General features: G+C 40.9%; 1 protein-coding gene across 1 annotated transcript in view; it reads right to left on the reverse strand.

Annotated features, from left to right (window-relative positions):
* LOC122787192 (NADPH--cytochrome P450 reductase) overlaps window positions 1–23701 on the reverse strand; it is a gene marked incomplete in the record, with an annotated part of 550447 nt that overhangs the window by 446269 nt on the left and 80477 nt on the right.

Genomic DNA, 23701 nt, shown 5'->3' on the forward strand with positions numbered 1-23701 from the left:
CATTATTTTTGATTATGTGCTTCAAAATTCTCTGCAAAAAAGGTAATTTCAACTACTGTGATATGGTTAAAGGGTAACTTTTTGGCAAGCATTTGACTTCATCAACTTTGAATAATAGGTTTACTTATTTTTTTGCATAAAAACAAAAATCACACTGAAAAATAAATAAATGTTGTTCACCTCACGTAAACTTCCATTTAGGTTTTTCACCTTACTGTACTGAGATATCTAGGTCACTTAACTGCTACAATAGGAGTACGGGGTAATACAGCAGACACAAATTTACCCAGGGATCATCATATACGGTCCTCCTCAATTTAGCAGGTGAACAACATTAACTGTTTGAAAAGGGTAGCAAGAACTTATATGTATTATGTATATTATTTTGGCTTTTCCCAGTTAGGGGTCACCACAGTGGAACTCCGGTCCACTCATGACTGGCAGTGGATTTTTACTGTGCCGATTTGCCAACCCAACGTCTAACCTTCAAGGAAGGCACACCCATTCACGTACGCACCTACCTGCATTTCTTTAAATGTCATTTGACCGCAGGGAGGACATGCAGACTCCACACAGAAGGCTCTCCAGCTGTGAATCGAACAGGAAAACCTGTTGCTGTGAGGCGACAACAGTTTGCACTGTCGTCTCACAGCAAGAGGTTCTCCTGTTTGATTCTCGGCTAGCAAGAGCTTGTGTGTGTCCCCACTTAAATATGTAACTGGTTAGGCATCTTATGAGCCCTCTGATTTCTTGAAAGAATTAATTCTGCTTAGCATGCTAAAAGCACAGAGCACAGTCAAGGCAAACTGCTACAGCTATTTCCCTGCACTTCTGGGATGACAAAGGTTGGTGACCAAATGACTTATAATCTGCCGAAAATATTTCATACTATTTCCCTGCACTTCTGGGATACAAGGTTGGTGAGCAAATCCAATAAACTCGAATAAACTTTGTGTTTCGTTACATTGGTACTTCTGAGTTTATTGGAATTTGACTTCATGACAGCTGTAGAAATGTTCAATTTTAAGTTATTTGAGCCTGGGAAACTATCTTGATCTGGATCTGACAACAACTCACCAGGCACCTCTTTATTTATGTCAGACTATCCTACAATATTGTTTTAAAGCATTTTCCTGTGATTTCTGAACACTCTATTAGCACTGTGTTGAACTGATGAGTACTGTCATGTGTTTTTACTTATTATTAAATATTTTAAACCTTTCAAGTGTGGCTGTTTTGTGTAGAGATAATTTAAGTTCTTACAGTACTTTGTATGTATTTGGTGATACTGTACTAAGCCACTCCAGAATACCCTTAGCCCTGGGTTATACTTACTATTTGGATAACAGTAAAAGCACACAGTGGAATTGGTCACCCTTTGGGAAGGGCCTTATAGTAGCTGATAAGTAGTGGTTGGTGGCAGTAACTGATAAGTAGTGGTTGGTGGCAGTGATTTCTACCTTATAGTCTGGGAAGAGGGGGCATAGCTGGAGAACCTGTGCCAGCCGTCCTCAGGACTGTCTGTGTGTTAGTATGTAATTCATATCTCAAAGTATGTGTGTGTCAGCTACATGGGCAGGGACACAAAGCACTGGTTGGACAGAGAGGGTGCTAGAGGTTTTGGCTTGACCAGTCTGCTGAGATCTGTACCATATAGCTGTGCCAGTGGGGAGCCTTACTGGGGATCTGGAGAGAAAGGGAGAAACCAGCCCCAGACTGACTGTGATCTCAGTGTGCTCTTAAGGGAAATTGTACTTTACTGTGTGTGTACTTGTTATCCTCCCAATGTGGATGCCCCTCACTGGTGTTAGTGGGGAGGATTGAGGCTCTTTGATTACTGGGCCAGTGCACGGGCATCACACTATGAATCACTAGGGGACACAGCTTTGCTCTCTCCTAACCAGAACTTTTAATATACTAAAATATTGCAATGAAACAGAAAATAATACAGGAAGCAATATAAGGAAAATAAACCAAGTAACTCACCTTCCTGACAAAGCAGTCTGTCTTATAGCAAAAGGCTGTTCAGACAGATTTGCTGGCTTGGTGTCAGTGTCCATGACATATCCTATGGGAAAAAGACACTTGCAAGTAGTTCAGTTTTTCCCCCTCCATCCCAGAGGGATTATCATCAATCTGTTGGGAGGGCTCCCCCTTTCTTTTAGCAAAGGGAGTTCCAAATACAGAAGGTTGATCTGCACTTAGAAGCAGGCTCTGCAAGACAAGAAGGAATCCTTGAGCCAAGGAGATCCATTCTTGGTGAACAGCCTGAGAGGAAGGACGTTAGAACCTGAAAGACATGCAAAGCCCAGGAAATTTCAAGGAGCTGGGGGATGTCTTACACTTAAGCATTTGTGCCCTCCTGAGTAGGGATCTGCCTTGGAGATCCAGACATGGAAACAGGACTCCTGGGTTGCCACACCATAAATCAGACTGTTCTCCCTAATTGGAGAATTGACGGTCCTTCCCATCTACAATGATGAAATGCACTTCAGCAATGGGCACCATTCATAGGGCATTCAGTCTGAATACCAGATGAGGGTCTTCAGCTTAGTGGGACATTGTTAGATCTACAGGTGTGACCGCCTCAAAATGAGCTTCACCACAGTCATCAGATGCATAGTCTGGAGGTCAAGGTAGAATCTTGCTGGAACCAAAGTTCTCAAGCCTAATCGAGCTTCAGATGCAGTAGTTTCATCTCCCATGTCCCTCATTACCATCTCCTTAGTTCACTCTTCTAATGGATTCTGAAGTCAGGAAAGAACTAGACCTGGCCTTGGAGTACAAGTTAAGACCTCATGACTATTCTTGCCTAAACAGTTTTGCAGGAAATGCACTCTAACCCTGTAGCTGTTAATCTAATGCTCTAATTCTAAACAAAATGTACAACGTTTTTCAAATCATTAAGTGAAATCAGTCTACCAGAAGTGCACTAAACTTGTTACTTATAAACAGACATGCCCTGACACACAGACAGATGTCAGACTGTACTAAATAACACAGCACTGAATTTAACTATAGAAATACACAATAGCATTAAGAACATTTCCTCAATGGGGTACTTATTTGGAAGGATCTACACAGCAGGCTGAATAACAGCAGACTACAGACACAATACAAGTACTTGCAAATGGCATTGGCAGATGTCAGCTTTATAGAAGAGAACATCTTAACATCCCCAAGACAACTCAGGGGGGGACAAACGCCAAGTTCTTGGAGCTGTATGAAAGAATGGACCTTCATATGCCCGACGTCTGAGCAAATAATAAGGACTATGCAACAGTGATATGTACAAACATTAGAATGTGACAAAACCCTAGAGTGCCATAATATCTCTAGCACAAGGTGGGTGATGTATAACATAATCACTCTGAAGTTGCAAAGATGAATATCTATTCACTGTACTTCAGTTCTAGGCTCCTTTGCTCCTGAGTATGTGAAAGTACCATCCTCTTCCCTTGACACAGGTGCTACACATAAAATACTTACTACAGCAAAGTGCAAGACTGTCCATTTCAAGTCCAGGCATGCTAGTGATCTACTGGGAAGATTGTTTCATTTATTTGCTTTTGTGTATAGGGAAAGTCCATCTGGAAATAGAAATTCCCATTTTCAAGGGAGGCGCTGGGAGAAAAGCTCCACAACAAGGATAGAAATACATTTTTGATAATTCAAAAGAAAAACGGTCAAACATTTACAAAGTATTTCAAACCAATCATCAGCAAACATTTACAAAGGATATCAGATTAAGGAAATACACGTTTTCAAGATATTGTGAGCAGAATCAAAAACACTAATTATACACTTGTATAGTATCCATAGTGGACAGAATTAAGACTGAACACTTCAAACTGTAGGTATAGTACAGTTGCATAGTTTATTAGTTGGCAGGTGATATTTTAGGGCAGAGTTGAACTGCTGTAGGTTACTTAAAAGCCTGATGTGGTTTGTTAGTTTGTTCCATGCCTCTGAAAGGACAATAGAGAACAGCGAGTTATAGTAATAACTATTAGATTTATTATAAAAAAAAATAGTTTAAATTCTGAGGATATCCTGCCATTGGATAAGATCTGACAGAGGTCGTTTCAAGTGAATGTTGAAGTATTTTGTGGGGTGCAAGTAGCTGGGAGAGTGCGATTTGTTGACGAAGGTCAAGCCAGTTGAGGGTATTGAGCGGCATGTAGTGTGATTGATGGAAGCAGTTTAGGAGGCTGCAGGTAAATTTCCTAATTTTGTTGTAACAGCTTTCTAGTTTGTGTTTGGTGGATACCCGAGATTTGTGATTATTGCGATATATAGGAGGACATGAAGAAAGGAGACAGCAGATATTTTTTTTCATTTCTTTTTTTTTTCTTATTATGATCACTTAAGCAGGTGCTTTGCTCTGTAAACAAAGCCTGGTTTGTAATGTGTCTTTTAGACTGCAGTGTCATGTACAAATCAAATTTTAACTTATCGTCAACGATAAGCCCAGTCAATTTTGTGTCTGTGATATTTTCAGTTTTGGTGTTTGAGGAAATAACATTAAGGTCAGTGTTTTCATTTATGTTTTTAGGAAGGAATAGGATTAGTTTAGTTTTGTTGGGGTTTAAGAGCAATAGAGATTTATTTAGCCAGTTCTCTACAGAGGTGAAAGCATCCTGTGTGATGATACCCAATGTGGGAAGACATGGGGCTGAGCAAACTAAAGTTGAGTCATCAGTATATTGTATTATGGAGGTGAGTTTATCTTCATTAATGACATGCACAAGGAATCAAATGAAAAGTATTATGCAGCCCTGGGGGACTACTCTACTGACTTGAAGGAATGTGGAGTGGAAGTCATTCCATTTACAGGCAGGGTGTGATTGCTTAGGTAGCTGGTGGACCAGCTACTTTAGGGAGTTGTTAGCCCTGTAAGATTTAGTCTTTGAGGAGTAGTTGACGTGACACCATGTCAAATGCTTTCGACAAGTTTAGGAAGAGGGTGGAGACAATATTAGCCAAGTTTTTACTTTGATTACTGGTACCTTGGAAATGTAGTAGGATAGTTTTGGTGCTATGATGGGACTGAAAGCTATGTTTGCTAGGAGAAAGTAGTCAGTTATCAAGTAGAAAAGCTAGGAGTTGCTGATGTATGCATTTTTCAAGTACTTTGGAAAGGGGAAGGTTGACAGTTCGGTTGATGTGCCACCTTTGTATAATGGAATTATGAAGGAAGCTTTCCATATGTCTGGGATGTAGTTTTCTGTAATGAATCTATTACTTAGGACAGATACAGGATAGCAAATGGTGTTAGCAGCTATACTGAGGTATTCGGATTTCAGGTCGTCAGGAGCTAGAGCTGTGGGTTTATTTTATTTTTTTTTTTTTTAATTAATTTTTGATGGTTGTTGGGTTGAGTTGGGGTGTGGAGCTAGGGTTAGAGGTGGTTAGGTGGGGTGGGTACACGTTATTTGAATTGTGTACGGTACTGGATACAAAGTGTTTCTTGAATTTGTCTGCAATGTCCCTGATGGTTTCGGATGGGCAAGGATTTGGGGTGTTTTTTCTGCCTGGTTTTAGCAGACTGTTTAAATTTGGCCAAAACCTTTTGGGTTTTTTTGTATGTTTGGTCTGGTTTATGGATAAGTAGAGCTTTTTACCATAATGAACTTGCAGCCTGTCTGAAAGGGAGATTAAGAAAATTAAAAGGAAGTTCTTATTCCACTACCTTCACTGTCCACTTGTTTGAGGCTCCCAGGACCACTTCTAAATGGTAATATATCAGGTACTCCCACTCCTGAAGTGAACTCTGTACCAAATTGGTTTAGCCATTTCTTAACCCTTATTTTGGCCCTCAAGGAAGGTCTGGAAAGATGACTGAATGTTAGAGCATTTCCCCTTCAGAACAATTTACTGATCTTAAAATTCAAATCCTGGGATATTTCTTCCATTGGATGGTGTTACAAACAGTGCATTTCTCATTCCTTTGAATGAACCCAGGTTACCCTTTGTGTTAAGAAAAAAAAAACTCAGACTAGTGACATTTTAACATTTTATGACATTTCTCCCTGGCTGTTGTGGTATGTGACGATCTGTTTTGCAACAGTATTGCTTTTGTAACTCTGGCTTCCTCTGAGCAGTACTTCGCCCTTGAGTGAATATTGCTAATCTGTTGTTCAAATTTCACAAGATAAAAGCTGCTTAAATCATCATTTATCAGGTTATATCCACTTAAGTTTAAAGTCATAGTTATCCCAAACAAGTCAATGAATAATTTACTTTAATTTCAAAACTTTAAGCTTTTAGAACAGGAGGATTATTTTCAGGGATTCAGAGAATGTCTAATGGAAACACAGTAATACCCAGCAACTTTGATATCCGATACACCTACATGTTCATTTAAGCTATGGTCCCTAGGACTTTGCCTCCCATAAATGAAGAAAGATGAATGGACCAGTCTACTACATTTGTGGTGGTGGTGGTGGGAAGGGTCATCATTTCAGGTGCACCACTTACTTAATCTCTGTTTAATCACCTCTAATTCTACTCTGCTGGAACCAGTTTGTGAATAAACAGGCACGGAGGCACAAAAATTAAACTATATCCTTTAGAAACTCTACAGTCTGCTGGTTATAGGCTAAAACCTATTTCTGCATGAACCAAAAAGAAAAAATAAAACTGAAGACCACAGACGAAGAATCCCCTTAAAATACCAGTTTATTGCACCTCTAGCGCTTCGGCAACCGCCTTCAAGGACTGTAAAACATCACATAACTTGCACAGTTTATATACCCTAATACATCTAACAATTAAACAAGCAGCCTAAACCAATTAATGAATAAACATTAAAAAATACTTAATACTACTTTCTCATCAGATAAGAAGCCTCCAGTTAAATTCCACATTCAGACCCTGAGGAAATAAAGTGTCATATTTCAAAATGAAAATACTTTCTTTATACAACAACTTTTTATACAAAGCATCAGAAAATATACCCTTCATAATATGTTCTAAGATGGTGGCTTGTAACCCATTTAGATTAGAATTGTGAGCCAGCATAAAATGTTTAGCAACAGGGCTATATTCTTTACTATTTATAATATTCCTGACATACTCCTGCAGTCTAGTTTTAAACTTCCTTTTACTTTCTCCTATATATACAAGGTTACACGGACATTTCAACGCATAAATAATACCTTCAGTATTATAGCTATATATATTTTTAACCTCAAATACATGGCCATTTATATACTTAAAAGTTGGAACAATATAATGACATATATTGCAATGACCACAGGGTGAAGTTCCTAATCTCTGCATGGTCCTATATTGCAATGTCTCAGTGGGATATTTAAATTTATTATGCACCAAAATATCGTTTAAATTCCTACCTGTACGAAATGAAATGCCTAAAGACCTAGACAATAAATTTTTTAGGTCCATTGATCTAAACAAAAAATTCCAGTAGTGTTTAACAATATCTATTCAAACATCACTGAAAACACTATATGTAGAGACAAAATAAAACTAGTCTTTTCTCTTGATTTCTAACATCCAACTTATACCCCTTACTTCCATACTTATAAGTACCAACTTTATGTTGTTCATTAATAACCTTATCTATAGCTGTTTGAATACTAGCTTCACTATAACCCCTCAATCTAAACATCTCACTAGTCACACTAATTTCTTTAAAGAAGTCCATGACGGTATTACATAGCCGTCTAAGTCTCATATATTTCCCATAGGGCAAGGAGACCAAAGTATGAACTGGATGACAGGTGCTCCCCTTCAAATAGGAAAATAATTATTATCACCATTTAAGTCATAAGGCCAATAAAAATATGGTATTCTAAAAATCGGGGACAATTTACGGATTTTTTTTTTTAGAAATGGAGACAAAGAATTTGAGAAAATTATGAAAGCAGAGAAAACTGATAAATTGTGCCTGGTAATACTTGATGCAAGGAAACTTAAGCAGATGAGTTGAACATTGTATTTTAGAAGAGAAGGTAGACATTGTCAGCATTACTGAAACTTGTTTTGGTGTGGGGAGTAAGCCCAAGAGTCTTCCAGGATATAATTCCTATCATAACTTTAGAAAGAATATGAGAGAAAGGTACGGTGAAGATTGAAATTCTATGAAGGTTAGTTTACAACTCAAGATACCTCTTAAGATGCAAATTGCTGATTTCTATAGCCCTCCCTCACTCAAAGTTTTAAAAACCAAGAGTAAGGTTAACAAGTTTCACTGTTTTATCAGTCTTAGCAATTCTATGTTAGATGGGGACTTCAATCTTCTGAATATAGACAGAGCAAGTATGACTAGATTAGATAAAATAGTATTCTTTTGTCTTTCTTTCTACAAAACTATGCTATTCAACATGGACTCATACTAGAAAGGAAAATACACTGGCTCTTATAATGGCATCTCCTGATGTTATTACGCATTATGTTATTGATCTGGTTTTGTTATCAAGTCTGACCACCTGACAGTTAAGTATACAATGGAATTTATTAGAAAGGCCTTTTATAGTAAGTGGAGAAGAAAGGAATTATTGTAAGGCTAACTATTGTAAGTGCAGAGTAATAAAATGTAGGCTTGGAAAAATAAGAATTTGAAGGGTTGTTGGTTCACGGAATGTGAAATTAATTTTATAACAAGATGAATGACCCAATTAATGATCTTGCTCCCTTAAGGTTTAAGGCTCTTGGTATGAGGTAGACCTGGTATAAGTAGAGGACTAAACAAATAAAAAGTAAAGAAAGAGGCTATATAAATCAATGAAGGATATACCAGCAGACAAAAAGGGTGCAACATAAAGTAAAGAAATTTATAATCTGTGCCAAGAAAAGAAGAGTATATATTGTGTGAATATATGGAATATTAAATTACAGACTATTAATAATGAAAAATATTTTTAGACATGTTGAGGGATGTTACAAGAGCCATGGTAGTGAGATTCACATGAAAACTGGGGGTCAAACCTTAATGAGACTTGTCTGCATATATCAACTGGACATAAGCTGATTTAAGTATATTTTCTGCACTTATTTAAGATTTGAGTGAGTAAATATTGTGCGTCTTGGATTCAGTAAATATTGTGTGTGTGTCTCTGAAACTCTGCAGTAGTTCCCCACCCACCCTCCCTGTTTCTTGTTGCGGTGTTAATCTTGGTGGCTTTGGAATTGCCCGCCCCTGCTGCAAATCTCTTTTTGCACACTCCTCCTGGACCCATCTCATTCGCTCACTCAACTGAGTACAGTGAGATCATATTTTGATTTTGGATACTCTTACCAGTCCCATCTCCTCTGCAGTGTACAGAGAGAGCACTTGGGAAAGGCATTCCCCTATAGTATCTTAATCTGCTCTGTTTCTTCCATCTCAAAAAAAAAACAAACAATTTTTGCACTTTAACTGCCTTACTGTATTTGTGTTTCTTCCTACTTTACCACCTTATTTTGCTTTTGCCTCTTTTAAAAGTACTCAATTAAATTTATTCTGCTGCCTTTATTACTGCTTGTTAGTAGCTTGATTAAATTGTAACTGTTATTCTAAGGCCCTTGGTTTAAGCACTTGGGCTTCAAACCAGTTGTTTTACATTAGGAAGGTTTGTGGTCTGCACTGTTGTGGCAGGACAGGTAGCGTACATCCTTCTAAGTTGGGAACTGCTGACTGAAGGCTCAGTGTCTGTTATTCTAAAAGTGTATTAGTTCTAGGTTAAGGACTTGGGCTTCAGGCCAGTTATTTTACATTAAGAAGGTTTGTGGTCTGCACTCTTGTGGGAGGAGAGGCTAGATTCTGCCCTTCTGAGCTGGGAATTTCTGGTTAAAGGCTTATTGCGCATGCTTACTTAAACTGTTTCTTTCTGAAATCGGTACGCCTTGTTTGCTGTAGCATAGACTAGATTCAGGCCGGCTGGATCTAGCTTTGTTTGTATGAATTGTGCACTGACCCAGGCCGTCTTTTTTGGAGAAGGTTTCTCTGTACCCTAGTGGCAGGACTGTGCAGTTAGAACTTGTCTGACTGAAGACTGTGGAACAGAGCTCAGTTTTAAGCTTTTTAACTGGTCAATTGGGTAAAGTGTTGTTTTGATTGTATCTGCTCTATTTTCTGGGGGGAAAAAAAAATATATATATATATATATATATATATATATATATATATATATATATATATCTTCTTTCTCACCTTTCTGAACTAGTATAGTCCAGTTTTCATGTTATTGCTGAATCCAGGGTTGTGTTACAAGTTTCTGTGTTGCCATACCTTACTTGGATAGAAGGAAGTTTCTCTGTTCACCTGCGAGAGAGACTTGCTTTGTGCAGCCTATCTGTCCCTGGAGGAGTGGTTTCAGCTCAGAAGTTAGTAGTTTATTGGCCATTTTGGGATCATTTCTCTCTTTCACTTCCCTGCTATAAAAACCTCATTTGCACAGTTTTTACACTTGTATTCCGCTCAGCAAGTGCCTTCCAGGTGTTCTGCAGAGTCTACAGCAGCAGAGAGACAAAAGAGTGACTTTGGAGTGATTAAGTATCAGTTTTCTGCTTTTCTTGCCGTCTTAACTAATTCTGCCTAAAACGCCAGTTTCTTTTTTTCTTAGCGAATCTGTGATTTAAAAAGTTTGTTATTGTATGCAACTCCGCACAGCTCCTCGTGGTGTCCTGTAGAGTGATACAGGCAACTGGTAGGCTACACACTCAAGTGTGCTAGCCGAATTAAAGCATTTACTGTGTTTCTGTACCTAATTTCTGCTACTTAAAAAAAAAAAAAATATCCTTGTTTCCCACCTTTACTGAACTAGAATAGTCCAGTCTTCAGGTATTGCTGATATCTGGGCTGTGTCATAGTTCCCGTGTTGCCCATATCCTTATTTGGATAGGAGGAAGCTTATTTGTTCACCAGTGAGAGTGGGGAGCTCTGAGCAGCCTATCTGTCCCTTGAGGAGTGGTTCCAGCCCAGTAACTTGTAGCTTATTGGCCGTTTTGGGCCATTTCCTATCTCTTTCTAACCCCCTGCTTTAAAGCCAGCTTTAGCGTGCTTTTGCGCTTGTAATTTAATTTAAAGTTTGTCCTGTTTGTTGCATTTACCTGTTGAGGCTACACACTCAAGTGCACTAGCCTGTGTTACATATGTATTGCATTTTCATGCTGTTTGTTGAAAAAAAGAAAAAAGAAAAAAAAAAAATTATCCTCGTTTCCCGTCTTTCCTGACCTAGAGTAGTCCAAATACAGGCTTTGCTGTATTCTGGACTTTTGGAAAGTACCTGTGTTGCCCATTTCCTTTCGTGGATAAAGGGAGGATTCTTTGTTCACCAGTGGCAGTGGGGAGCTTAGAGCAGCCTATCTATCCCTGGAGGAGTGTTCCCAGCACAAGAATCTGGTAGTCTATTGGCCGTTTTGGGCCAATTTCTAGCTCTTTCAAGTCCCCCCTGTATAAAACCCGCTTTAGCACGGCTTTGCGCAATTTTGCGCATAGCGCAGCTTCGGGCAACGCCGCTTAATTGGATTTAAACCATTCTCAGCTCCACAAAGTCCGCACTTCACTTTTTCCCTTAGAACTGATCTAGTTCTCATAATAAACACCCGATTCCTACTCTAAAGCCTGGCACTTGCTCACTAAAGCAATTATATAAGTAAGCACTAAAAAATTAAAAGCACTACACCCTCACAAACTCCCTTCGAGTAGCTTGTTCCCCATTCGCCCTTTTTTCAATTATAAAGGAATCCCCAATACTATTCTAGCATGTCCAAAGGTCAGTTGTCAATCTCCTCTCCGGTCCAGCTGGTGAATCTGGGAATCTTGAGGCAATGCTACAACTGCCTCAAGTGCACAAACAACCCTCTCCTCCTCCCAACAAATTCCAACACATGTGAGAGATGCAACCATATAGCTAAACTGAAGGCTAAGCTCTCTCAACTCAGTACTGGCATAACCAGTCAGGAGGAGAAGGAAACCACACTCACTACAATTCCAGTCTCACAGAGACCTACCACAACAGCAAACCAAACACAAACACACAAAAACATACTCGGAGGCTCTAAATAAAAATCTGCCTAAGCAACAGAGACCTCCAAAGCAGACACGCAAGCAACCGCTACCCCAAAACAAAACACGTGCAACACATAGCTCACAAAGCCAGTGTGCCGAACAGTCACAGCCCTTAAGGCTAAACAACACACCCAATACACTTCTAATAGGTGACTCTATCGTCAGGCACACTGACGTCCCGCTCACCAGGCTGAACAAGGAGAAGTTCACGGTGAGCTGCCGGTCGGGCGCTAGGATCCACCACATAACACAAGCACTCAGGTCACTCCAAGGCAAGTACAAATATGACTCAGTCATTGTCCATGCTGGTGTGAATGACCTGAGATGCACCTCCCTGGACTACATGAAAAGAGACATAGAGGAGCTCTCTGAGCATGTAGCCCAGGCTGGTATGACCCTGACCTTGAGTAGCATCTTACCCTCACCAAGAATGAAGCCACAATATGAAGACAAGATGATCAATTTCAACAATTGGCTTAAGTATTGGTGTCAATCAAAGGGGATCCAATGCCTGTTAGCCTGGGATGACATGCTCGACAAGCCACGATGCTTCGCTAGGGATGGCTTGCACCTGTCACCCCTGGGCTTTCAGATATTGGCAAAGGCTCTTGCCACCCCCATAGTGCCTTTTTTAGGCAAGGCTAAAAAGACAAACCCACCTCCACAGGTATCACAAGGGATAAGAAACTAAGAGTAATGCTACTCAATGCCAGAAGTCTAAACCTCAAGATGCACGCACTCGAAACTCTCCTTAGCATGGAGAACATCGATATCTGTGCCGTAACCTGGTTCAAGGCTCCCGAGAGCACCCCAGCACTACCAGGTTATACGTCATACCATGTTTTTGGGCCCCAAAACTTGGACCGAACCACAAAAGGAGGGGGAGTATCAATATTCGTCAAAGATACCCACACCTCCAGGTTGGTGGCACAGCACAAAGCATCAGAGACTATTTATGTGCAACTAACAGTGGGTAAAACTGCCTTCCAGATTATAGCCTGCTACAGACCACCCTCCCAAACCCAGGAACCCCACTCGGCCTTCCTGAGAACACTGGAAAATATGAAGGTCTCTCCAAACACCATTATATTGGGCGACTTCAACTACCCAAACGTAGACTGGGAGCATTACTCTAGCTCCAACACCCTAGCCCAAAGGTTCCTAGAATTTATAAACTCAAATGCTATGGAACAGCTTGTTACCACTCCCACAAGAGGGGAAAACATACTGGACCTGATCATCACCAACATGGGGACTCTATGCTCCAGACCAGAAGTGTATCCCTCACTGGTAAGATCAGACCATAAACTAATCTCACTAGATATTCACATCCCGACCCAGCCCCTGCCCAGAAAACCACAGTGAAAAACTTCTCTAAAGCAAATTTCACACTCCTCAAAACCAAGGTGGAATCCTTCAAAGCCCCCAGGCCTGTGGAAAATACAGCCCAGACCGCAGAATCCTTTATAAACACATTCTATGAACACCTTCAGGAATGCATGGATCATGCAATCCCAAACAAAACCAAGACCCAGACCTCCAAAGGCAGGCGTCCTGTCTGGTGGACCCCAGCCATAAACAAACTATACAATAGAAGGAGGAAGCTACTACATGACAGAGCAAAATCCCAAAAAGGGAAGGCATCTCTGATCAGTATTAGCAAAACACTACGGGCACTCATAAAATCATCTAAGGCCAGCTTTGAAAGAAAAATTGCACAGGACACTAAGGATAATCACAAGGCTTTCTTTAGTTATGTTAGAAACCTGGGTGGGAATTCCCAGATATGCTCAGAATTAGTCCAAAATGACAAAAAAATACACCGAACCCACAGACATTGCCAACATCCTAGCTGACAGGTTCAGTGCAAACTTCTCCCCCCTTCCACACCAAAAGGGAAAATATCTATCCCAGCAGAGTGCTGCCCCCCTGATATCTCACATGCTCAGGTAAGAGCCGCCCTCTCCAAAGCAAAAAACACAGCATCAATTTGACCAGATGGTGTCCCGGGCTGCGTCCTACATGAACTCCAAGAAGAACTAAACCCAAACATAAAACTACTGTTCAATCTCAGCCTTACTACAGGATATGTACCCTCTCCACAAAGGTGGTGCCTCAACAGATCCTGGAAACTATCGCCCCATAAGCCTGACTAGCTTGGTCTGCAAAGCTATGGAAAGGATCATCATGGACCTCATAAATAAAGATATTGGGGACCTACAGACACTGGATCCTACCAAGTTCGGCTTTGTTAAGGGCAGATCCTGCCTCTTAAACCTGGTCGATTTCTTTGAAACAGTCACCAAGGCCATTGACGAGGGGAAGGTGGTCCACACAGCCTACCTGGACCTCGCAAAAGCTTTCGATACAATACCCCACCAGCTTAAATATAAACCCCTATGTCACTGGATGGGTTGCAAACTGACTCAAGGACAGAACCCACATGGTTAGAATTGCTGGAGCCATGTCAGACTCCAAACCAGTTACAAGTGGCGTCCCACAAGGCTCAGTCCTGGGACCTCTCTTGTTCGGTATATATTTCTCGGAGGTACAGGCCAACACGGAAGGACTGTGGCTGACCAAGTTCGCAGATGACTGCAAACTGGGCGCCATAATAGACTCTCCAGCCGACACAAGCATCCTACAAAAGGGCCTCATAGAAACAGACAACTGGTGCCAGAGCCATGGCCTCAAGCTAAACACCAAAAAGTGTATAGTCATCCCCTTCAGCAAAAACAAAGGGCCCACAAATTACCACATAGATGGTAATCCATTAAGTACGGAAGTAATTAGGGACCTGGGGACCCAAGTTGATAGCAATCTCTCATTCGACAACCACGTGGCCAAAGTGGTTAGAAAATCATTTTATATAGCCCACCTAATCATGAAGGGATTCACATCTAGATCAGGGGAGGTCATCGTGCCTCTTTACTCATCTCTCATCAGGCCCATAATTGAGTACAATGCCCCTTTAGGGATGTACCTTACCAGACACCTGCAGCAACTGGAAAGACCCCAAAAGTACCTCACCAAGAGGATCAAAGGGCTCAAACAGATGCCATATGCTGCCCGGTTAAAGAAACTCCAGCTCTACTCAGTGGCATACCGCCTGCTCAGAGGCGATCTGTGCCCGACGTATAAAGCCATGTCCAACCCAGAATTAATGGACATGCTGGACCTCAGAAAATCCAAATCCCATCGAACTACACGCTCGAGAGACTTGAACCTCAGCACTGAAATAAATAGGACATGCTGGAGGGACAAATTCATAACCCAGAGGCTCCCTTCACTCTGGAATAAAATCCCAGTCCAGGTTAGGCAGAGTCCCTCACTGACTCTCTTCAAGAGGAATCTTGAGGAGTGGATGGGAGATCGTAGATTTACTCCGGGTATCACTTCTGTGTCACTGTTAGACAGATGCACAGTATACTAACCTCGAAAAAGGGCATAGCAAAATTCATTTTAAAATGGGTGGCGAAAGCCAAACACACTCTGGCTAGGCTTGTAAATGCCCTAGGGCAGATAGCCTAGTATGAACCTATGAACAAATGGATCATAGATTTATGAAGTATTTCCTGGATCATTTTCAAGTGGTGGTACATGTTAAACTGTGGGACGGGAGATACTCTGTGTGCGTCCAGCAATATCTAAAGAGATGGTATTAATAAATCACCTAAGGCAATTTGTATGGACACTGTCCTTTGTCCAGATAACCTCAACAGTACTTTTTTATTGTGGAGTCCCGTAATAAAGACTGTTGGAAAAAGAAAGTTATCTGATGATGTATTAATCCAGCAGAAAAGTGCTAAAATTATCTCAAGTCATAAGATGGTACTAGAGTACGATTTGGATAATTTTAGACCAACTGGTTTAATCAGTCTGATAGAAAATAACTTTGAAACAGTTGTTATGCAATATGGAACATGAGGATGGAAAGAATTATTGTGATAAATAAAAGCAAGGATTTTCAAAAGGGAGGAAAGTAAAAGGTGACAGAATTTGTAATACTTCCTGATGAAGATGGAGTCCTAGATAATGAGGTTCTAGTGGAGGTCACTTTTCTAGATTTGGCTAATGCTTTTCACTCCTTTTCCCATTAGTCTGTCCTTCAAACATCAGCAGCTTAGGGGTTTAATAATTTTCCTATCCATCAGATAGCAAACTGTCTTAATGGAAGAAATGTTGCAGTCTGTATAAAAGAAACTAAATCAGAAGAGTTTCAAGTGGTGCAAAGGTCACGTTTCTGCTTTAGGATAATTTTTATTTCATGTAATCACATGGTCACGTCTGGATGGGTAGATTTACAGACCATGCAAAAACTGTGGTCCTGGTTTCATCAATAAAGGATACAAGGATTTCTGCAAGGTTATCTGGACAGCTTAGATAGCTTATTTGAGTGATTCAGGGCTAATGGGGTTACATCTGAGCAAAGCTAAATGAATGTGCCCTATAGCTTGGACTGTGAGCTTACATAACATGTCTGGAATTTGACAACTCAGGGGTCATAGTACAAGATTAACTGAATTTTGCAGGGCATGTGAAGATTTTAAGGAAATGCATTCCTATTAGACCCATGTTTGGCTCTACTGTCTCAAGGATCCAGTGGTCTTAAATGGAATGTATAAATGTACTATAAGATCTATTGCAAAATATGGTGTGGATTTTTGTATATATTCTAGGACTAATATACTATGACTAAAAAAATACCAATATATTTTACAAGACAGTTCAGAGGACTGGATGGATTGAATTAGGAAGCAAGACGTAAAAAGTATAAACTTGCACTCAGTTTGTTACAGAGTGTTGAGAGGTGAAATAATCTGGTGTATAAATGCTTAAAGAATTAATAGTTAGAATGAATTTAAGGTATTTCACATCTGAACAATTGCAAACAAACAAGGAATATCAGTCACCAATAGACTTAAAGAATGGAAAAACAAAAACAGGAACGAGGTTCTTAAAGTTTAGTATTCAATGGAGATGGAATTCCCTTCATATTAAAATGTACAATCAGCTGCTAAAAACGATACCTTTAAGAAATGCTTAGATCAATTGTATAGGGAAAAGATGTTCTGAGGTTCATCTTACATGTTGAATGGCCTTTGCCGACTTCTTTTGAGATCCTGTGGCCAGTTTTAAATAACTTCACAGATCTCTGTTTTGAAGGAAAAGGTCTAGGTCATGAAACGCAGCACATCTCATAAGCAAGTCTGAGTGCTTGGTCACCAATGGTAGAATGTCCAAGAGTGACTAGATGGAACAGTTGATGCCAAAGGTCTCAGATTCTAACAGTCGGACAACACACAGACTGATGCAGATGCCCGCTCAGCAAGATTAGCCAAGCTTGAAGAGATGTTGGTGTGTCTGGGGGGTGTTAAAAATAAAGTGTCCAAATGATGTCATTGGAGTTGGATCAGGAAGAGCTAGCAGCAAAGAAAAATGAAGAAAACAGGCAAAAAAAATAATAACCTGAGCATTAGCAGGCTACCTGAGCTTCTGAAGGACAGTGATCAAATAGGATAAATGGTGGAAGAGATCCAGAGGACTGAAGATCTTAAAGAAAGAAAGAAATGGCACAACAGCTTAACATTACAGTTCAGCCCGCAAACGAGGGACGTTGAGACATCCAATTTACGGTTTCACCAATTTTAAGGACAAAGACACTAAACTGATGGAAATCAGGTAAGCAACAGCTTCTTTTCTAATACAGAGGTATCGAGGAATGTTATTTCAAGTGGGTTTTATCACCTGTTAATGCAAAAAAAGGCAGAACATCCTGTCCAAAAATATGGGGTACAGTTCAGCTACTGTACCTGCTCAAGATATACATCAAGAAAAAAGATGCCATTTTGCTAACAAGTTCAGAGTAGGCAGAAGCCTCATTTCTGAACCTAACAAAATAAGAGCTATCAGGCCAGGCAACAGCAGCTCAAAAGAAGTACACTGTAAAGTTTGAATGAGACAAGAGCAATACATTAACAAAATAAAACAGTCTGGGACAGTTTCAAGTGTTTTAGGGATACACAATTAAATGACAATAGAACAAATCCAATAGCTATAAACTATGTACCCATACATAAATTGGCCAAACAATACCCATATTTATGGGGACATGATAAAGTACTTAGCAGTATGGATTAAGTTATTTTATGACAGCTAAATATATGCGGAAAGAGACTAAAACAAAACAAAAGATAATACAAAACTTTATAAACTGAAAGCTCTGATCTACGGATATGGATAGACACCAGCAGCAAAAATGTTTTTAATCGCTTTAGTTTTATAAACAGATCAGGCATATTTTTATCAACTAGAGGAGAACTTGTGGATAGGAATTAAGAATTGAAGGATTTTATCTGGGAGGGGAAGAGGGCAAGAGTCAAGTGGGATAAGTTGATCCTACCAACAGAACAAGGTGGTTTGGGATTAACGGATTTGAGGGGGTATTTCATAGCTACCACAGTTAAGACTCCTATATCTAGCACAAGCAGAAAGCTATAATTCAAGGTGGAAAGGGAGGATGATGAAAGGGGGAGGGGCTTTACAAACTAGGGTAGATAGATTTTGGATGCAGATTCTTAAGAACAACCACCATACAGAATATTATATTTATAAAGTAACAAAGTATTCCAAGAACTAAGCTAACATAGGGATGGAGAAAGATTCTGCTGATAGGGATGATTGCAATTAGGAGTACAGAGAATAGGCAAGAGGGACTGAAATTGACTGGAGAAAACTGGCAAAGGAACAAAGGTATTGGGATAAAAATTAGAAATGGTAAGAGACGAAGAATGAATTTATACATCAGGCTAGAGACCGCCTTCCCTATCATATAAGCAAAGAGAAAGAAATACAAGGATCCCAAGTGAAAGACCAGCACTGGTAGAATTTTTAGTAGAATCAAGAAAGTACAGTTGTGTACACAACATAAATGTAGATGTTAGAGTGTATTCACTGTTGCAGTCATCACACTTGGGTTATCCTGCCAGGGGTAGCCCTCAGTCCGCCTGAATACCAGGCTAAGGGAGCTGAAACAGCACAGCCCTACCTACCTCTCATCCTGAATTACCTAGCAGACCTACTACACAGGGGTCTATCCTTCCCTACTATTAAAATTCATGCCTCTGCCATCTCTGCTCATTACAGCACAGAGAGAGCCACCTCTCTTCTCAAACCCGCTCCCAAGAGTGGCTAACAACTTTAGGCCACCCAGAAGAGGTCCTACCCCAGCTTGGGACCATAACTCTCTGTTGGAAAAGCTCACCCTACCCCCTTTTGAACCTGCTTCAGCAGAGTTAAAATTCCTCTCTTGGAAAACAGCCCTGCTTCTGGTCATCACTTCAGCTAGAAGAGTTTCAGAGCTACAAGTACTCGTGTCTGTACAGCCCTTCATCATTTTCCATGCTGACAGGGTCTCCCTCAGGACTAACCCATCCTTCATGACTAAAGTGGTGTCCAGTGTGGCTCTCAACCAATCCATTAATTTGCCCACCTTTTTCCTTAACCCACAAAACAAGGGGAAAGGATTCTGCACTCTCTAGATGTGCACAGACAGCTCAGATTCTATCTGGATAGGACAAAATTTTTAGAAAAACTGACCAATTGCTAGTCAGCTTCGCAGCAGGAGCAGAGGGCAAGGCTACAGCCAAACAAACAATCTCAAAATGGATAACACACTGCATCCATTTCTGCTACAAACAGCATGGGAAACTGCCCCAAAGGGGGTTAGGACGCATTCCACCAGGGCAATCTCCACCTCAGCAGCTTTTCTCAGCTGTCCCCACCAGGGACATCCTGGAGGCTGCAACATGGACTTCTGTTCATACCTTCACCAAGCATTACCACCTGCCTATTTTCTCCAAGTCCAGGGCAGGCTTTGCCACTGCAGTCTTGCAGGGCATCCTAGCCAGGTCCCAGTCTTCTTAACTGCCTCCACCCTTTTCTTCAGCTTTGGGAATCAACCCAAGTGTGATGACTGCAACAGTGAAAAACGAAGAACGTAGTAAAGTTGTGTACACTTGCCATAAATGTAGACGTTCAAGTGTATTCACTGGTGCAGTGCTGGTTTCCCACCCTCCATCCCCCTTGTCTATGTGTGTCTCTCGTCTCTGTCTCTCTCTCCTTACAGGGAATATGTGGTAATGACTTTCTACTGGTGGTGTTCTTCCACTGTAACCTAGCTCTCTATTTGGGGGCTCCTGACACGTGGGGCAAGAAAAACTGATGTAATGGTGTCGGCTGCCTGATTTATACTACTGATGACCTGACGTCAGTCCTGGAGCGACCGCAACAGATGCAAAAATACTAAGCCTCTGGTATTCGGGCCGACTGAGGGCTCCCCCTGGCAGGATAACCCAAGTGTGATGACTGCAACAGTGAATACACTCTAACATCTACATTTATGTTAAGTGTACACAACTGTACTTTCTTGATTCTACTAAAATTTCTACCAGTGCTGGTCTTTCACTTGGGATCCTTTTATTTCTTTCTCTTTGCTTATATGATAGGGAAGGCGGTCTCTAGCCTGAAGTATAAATTCATTCTTCGTCTCTTACCATTGTATTACCTTACCATTTCTAATTTTTATCCCAATACCTTTGTTCCTTTGCCAGTTTTCTCCAGTCAATTTCAGTCCCTCTTGCCTATTCTCTGTACTCCTAATTGCAATCATCCCTATCAGCAGAATCTTTCTCCAACCCTATGTTAGCTTAGTTCTTAGAATACTTTGTAACTTTATAAATATAATATTATGTATGGTGGTTGTTCTTCAGAATCTGCATCCAAATTCTATCTACCCTAGTTTGTAAAGCCCCTCCCCCTTTCATCATCCTCCCTTTCCACTTTGAATTATAGCTTTCTGCTTGTGCTAGACATAGGAGTCTTAACTGTGGTAACTATGAAATACCCCTTCAAATCCGTTAATTGCCTGGCCCGATGCCTCTTATTTTGTCAGGTTCAGAAATGAGGCTTCTGCCTACTCTGAACTTGTAAGCAAAATGGCATCTTTTTTCTTGATGTATATCTTGAGCAGGTACAGTAGCCAAACTGTACCCCATATTTTTGAACAGGATGTTCTGCCTTTTTTGCATTAACAGGTGATAAAATCCACTTGAAATAACATTCCTCGATACCTCATTATTAGAGAAGAAGCTTTGTTCAATGGTGCGTCCAATAATTTTGATTTGACATGGTCTGGCAAGGTCTGTTCCTTAAGCCAAGCATGCCTTCTAAGGACAGAACCAGTGACTGCTGCCCTGTAAGATGCTTCTAGGGCATCAAAGCCACATTGCAAGGTGTGCTTAGTAACTTGGCTTGCAGAATGCATCTGTCTGTGCGTCTTTCGGCTTTTCCCAGTTACGGGTTGCCACAGCGGAACTCCGGTCCGCTAATGATTGGCAGTAGATTTTTACGTACTGGCTTGCCGGGCCTAACGCACAACCTTCAACGAAGGAACGCCCAAAACTCTTGTAATTCTTTATTTTATGCACAAGCAAGAAAGGAAAATGTTTTTGTTTGAGAAGTTCCATGGTATGCTGCTGATATTTCAGCATGTGGAACTGACAATTTAGTGCTCTAATAGCAAGAGTTGCAAAGGTGTATACTTTTTAACCCCATGGGTCTAAAACTGGGGAATCCCTGTCCGAGGGGGTGGCATTCTTAGCGGAGGTTGCTTTAAATTCCTTTAGGTCCTTGGGAGAGGACCTCTGGCTCGGCAGTAGGATTTTTGAAAAGAAATTTGTGAGAGTCAGGGACTCTGTAATACCTGTCAGGTTTCCTGGGAGCAGGAGGAAGGGTGTCAGGAATCAACTGGACTCCATAAAAACATCCACAACATCCAGGACAGGAGGAATGGCTAAAGGTCTGTGCAGTGGTAAATCTAAGAACTCCCAGAGTCTCTTTTTTGACTGAGAATAGTCCTGACATTCCCAATGGAAATGCTCCCCTTACAGTATGTAGGGTTTCCCCAAAAGAAAAATCCTCGGGTGGAGAGGCAGAAGGAATGGATTCCTCAGCATCAGAAACCTCAGAAGCAGAGAGGGGTTGCATATCTTCATATTCAGAAGCATCACAGTCATCAGACTCCTGTTCAGATAAAACTACTGGGGACAAGTCTCTTTTTCTTTTGGAAGGGGTAGCCTGGCTTCCCCTAATAAGCATAATATGGTCTTCCACCATTTTAAGCATTTAAGATTGAGGCATGGAAGCAGGTTCCTGAGCTTGGGTCGTTGGTTTTTAGGGCGTAGTTTGTACCCTGGGCCTTAGAAACTCAGTAGTTTTAGAAAGAACTGAAGACGGGAAAGAAGTCATCGGTTTGTGTCGAGTATTGGTAGTGCAAAGAACTTCCTTGGAAACAAGTGCCTGCTCAGCAGCTCTCCACAGGATCCTTAGTTGAAAGAGAGTCTCGCAGCATACCAGACTCTGGGGTCTTGGTAGTGGCTGGCATATCCCACAGAAGCAGGCATCAGGGGCTGTGAAAGCACCTCACTGAGGACCGGAGAACTGAAGACTGGCTTAACGGAAGCATCGTCAGCAGTTTTGGACCTGTGCAGTTTGTCTCTGTCTTTATCCTTATGTTTTTTCAGAAGATCGGTAGTCAGATGGCTTACAGAAGCCATATCAGAATTAGAGGACTGAGAGCAAAAATATCTAGCTACAATAAGGGCCCGACGACGTATAGTTCTGGCATTGAACAAAGCACAAAAGCGACAGGGTGGAACATTGTGGTCTGGGCCTAAACAGGTGACGCAGTAAGAATTTTAAGTCTGGGTGTGGTATTTGCTTTCCACAGGCGAGACAATTGTTAACTTTTTCTGACATTGGCTAGAGCAAGAAAAAAGGATCCCCAATGGGGTACTTAGCTTTAGAAGACTTCAAACTGCAATTCAGAAACAAAAACTCAGGTAGTGGCCGACCGGCACTTATGCAAACTGCTTATGCTTCGAGCTCCTCAGCAAGAAAGACTGATGTAATGGCATCAGCTGCCTGATTTTATACCACTGACTACCTGATGTCAAGTCCTGGAGCGACAGCAACCGACGCACAAATACTAAGCCTCTGGTATTCTGGCTGACTGAGGGCTACCCCTGGCAGGATAACCCAAGTGTGATGACTGCAACAGTGAAACACAGAAACTGCTGTTCAAAAAAAGGATAATTAGTAGGGCAAATAAAATATTGCATAATAACTACAGGAATCAGAGGAGGTTAGATAGGATTGGGAAGAGAGCTCAGATAAGCAATTCACAAAGAAAGAATTGAGAATATGCATATGGCTCCCAAATATGCAACAAAGTCTAGAAGATTTAGTAGCTTTGCTTGGAAGTGTTTGCACAGGTATTTTTATACCTAAAGCAGACTCCAATGAATTTTTCCTTAGGTAGACTGCAAATGTTGTAGGTATGATAAAGTAAGAGGTAATTGGGATCATAATTTTGGGGAGTGTAATGAGATTGCAGACGTTAAAAATTCCCTCCAGACTATTCTATCAAATACACTGGGTTAGCAAATTGATATAACTAAGGAAATTACTTTTTTTCAGCTGTGACACATAACTGGAATTGCCTAGACAGTAATAAATTTATGTATTTTTCCCTATGGCCTACTCATGCCACCCTCACCACACCCCTCACCCCCCAAAAAAAGACAACTTGATGTTAGCCCATCCCCAGAGTAGCATACTAAATAT

The sequence above is a fragment of the Protopterus annectens genome, chromosome 13.part0, assembly GCF_019279795.1.
Source record: "Protopterus annectens isolate FY-2018-M chromosome 13.part0, PAN1.0, whole genome shotgun sequence".
Taxonomy (NCBI): Eukaryota; Metazoa; Chordata; order Ceratodontiformes; family Protopteridae; genus Protopterus; species Protopterus annectens.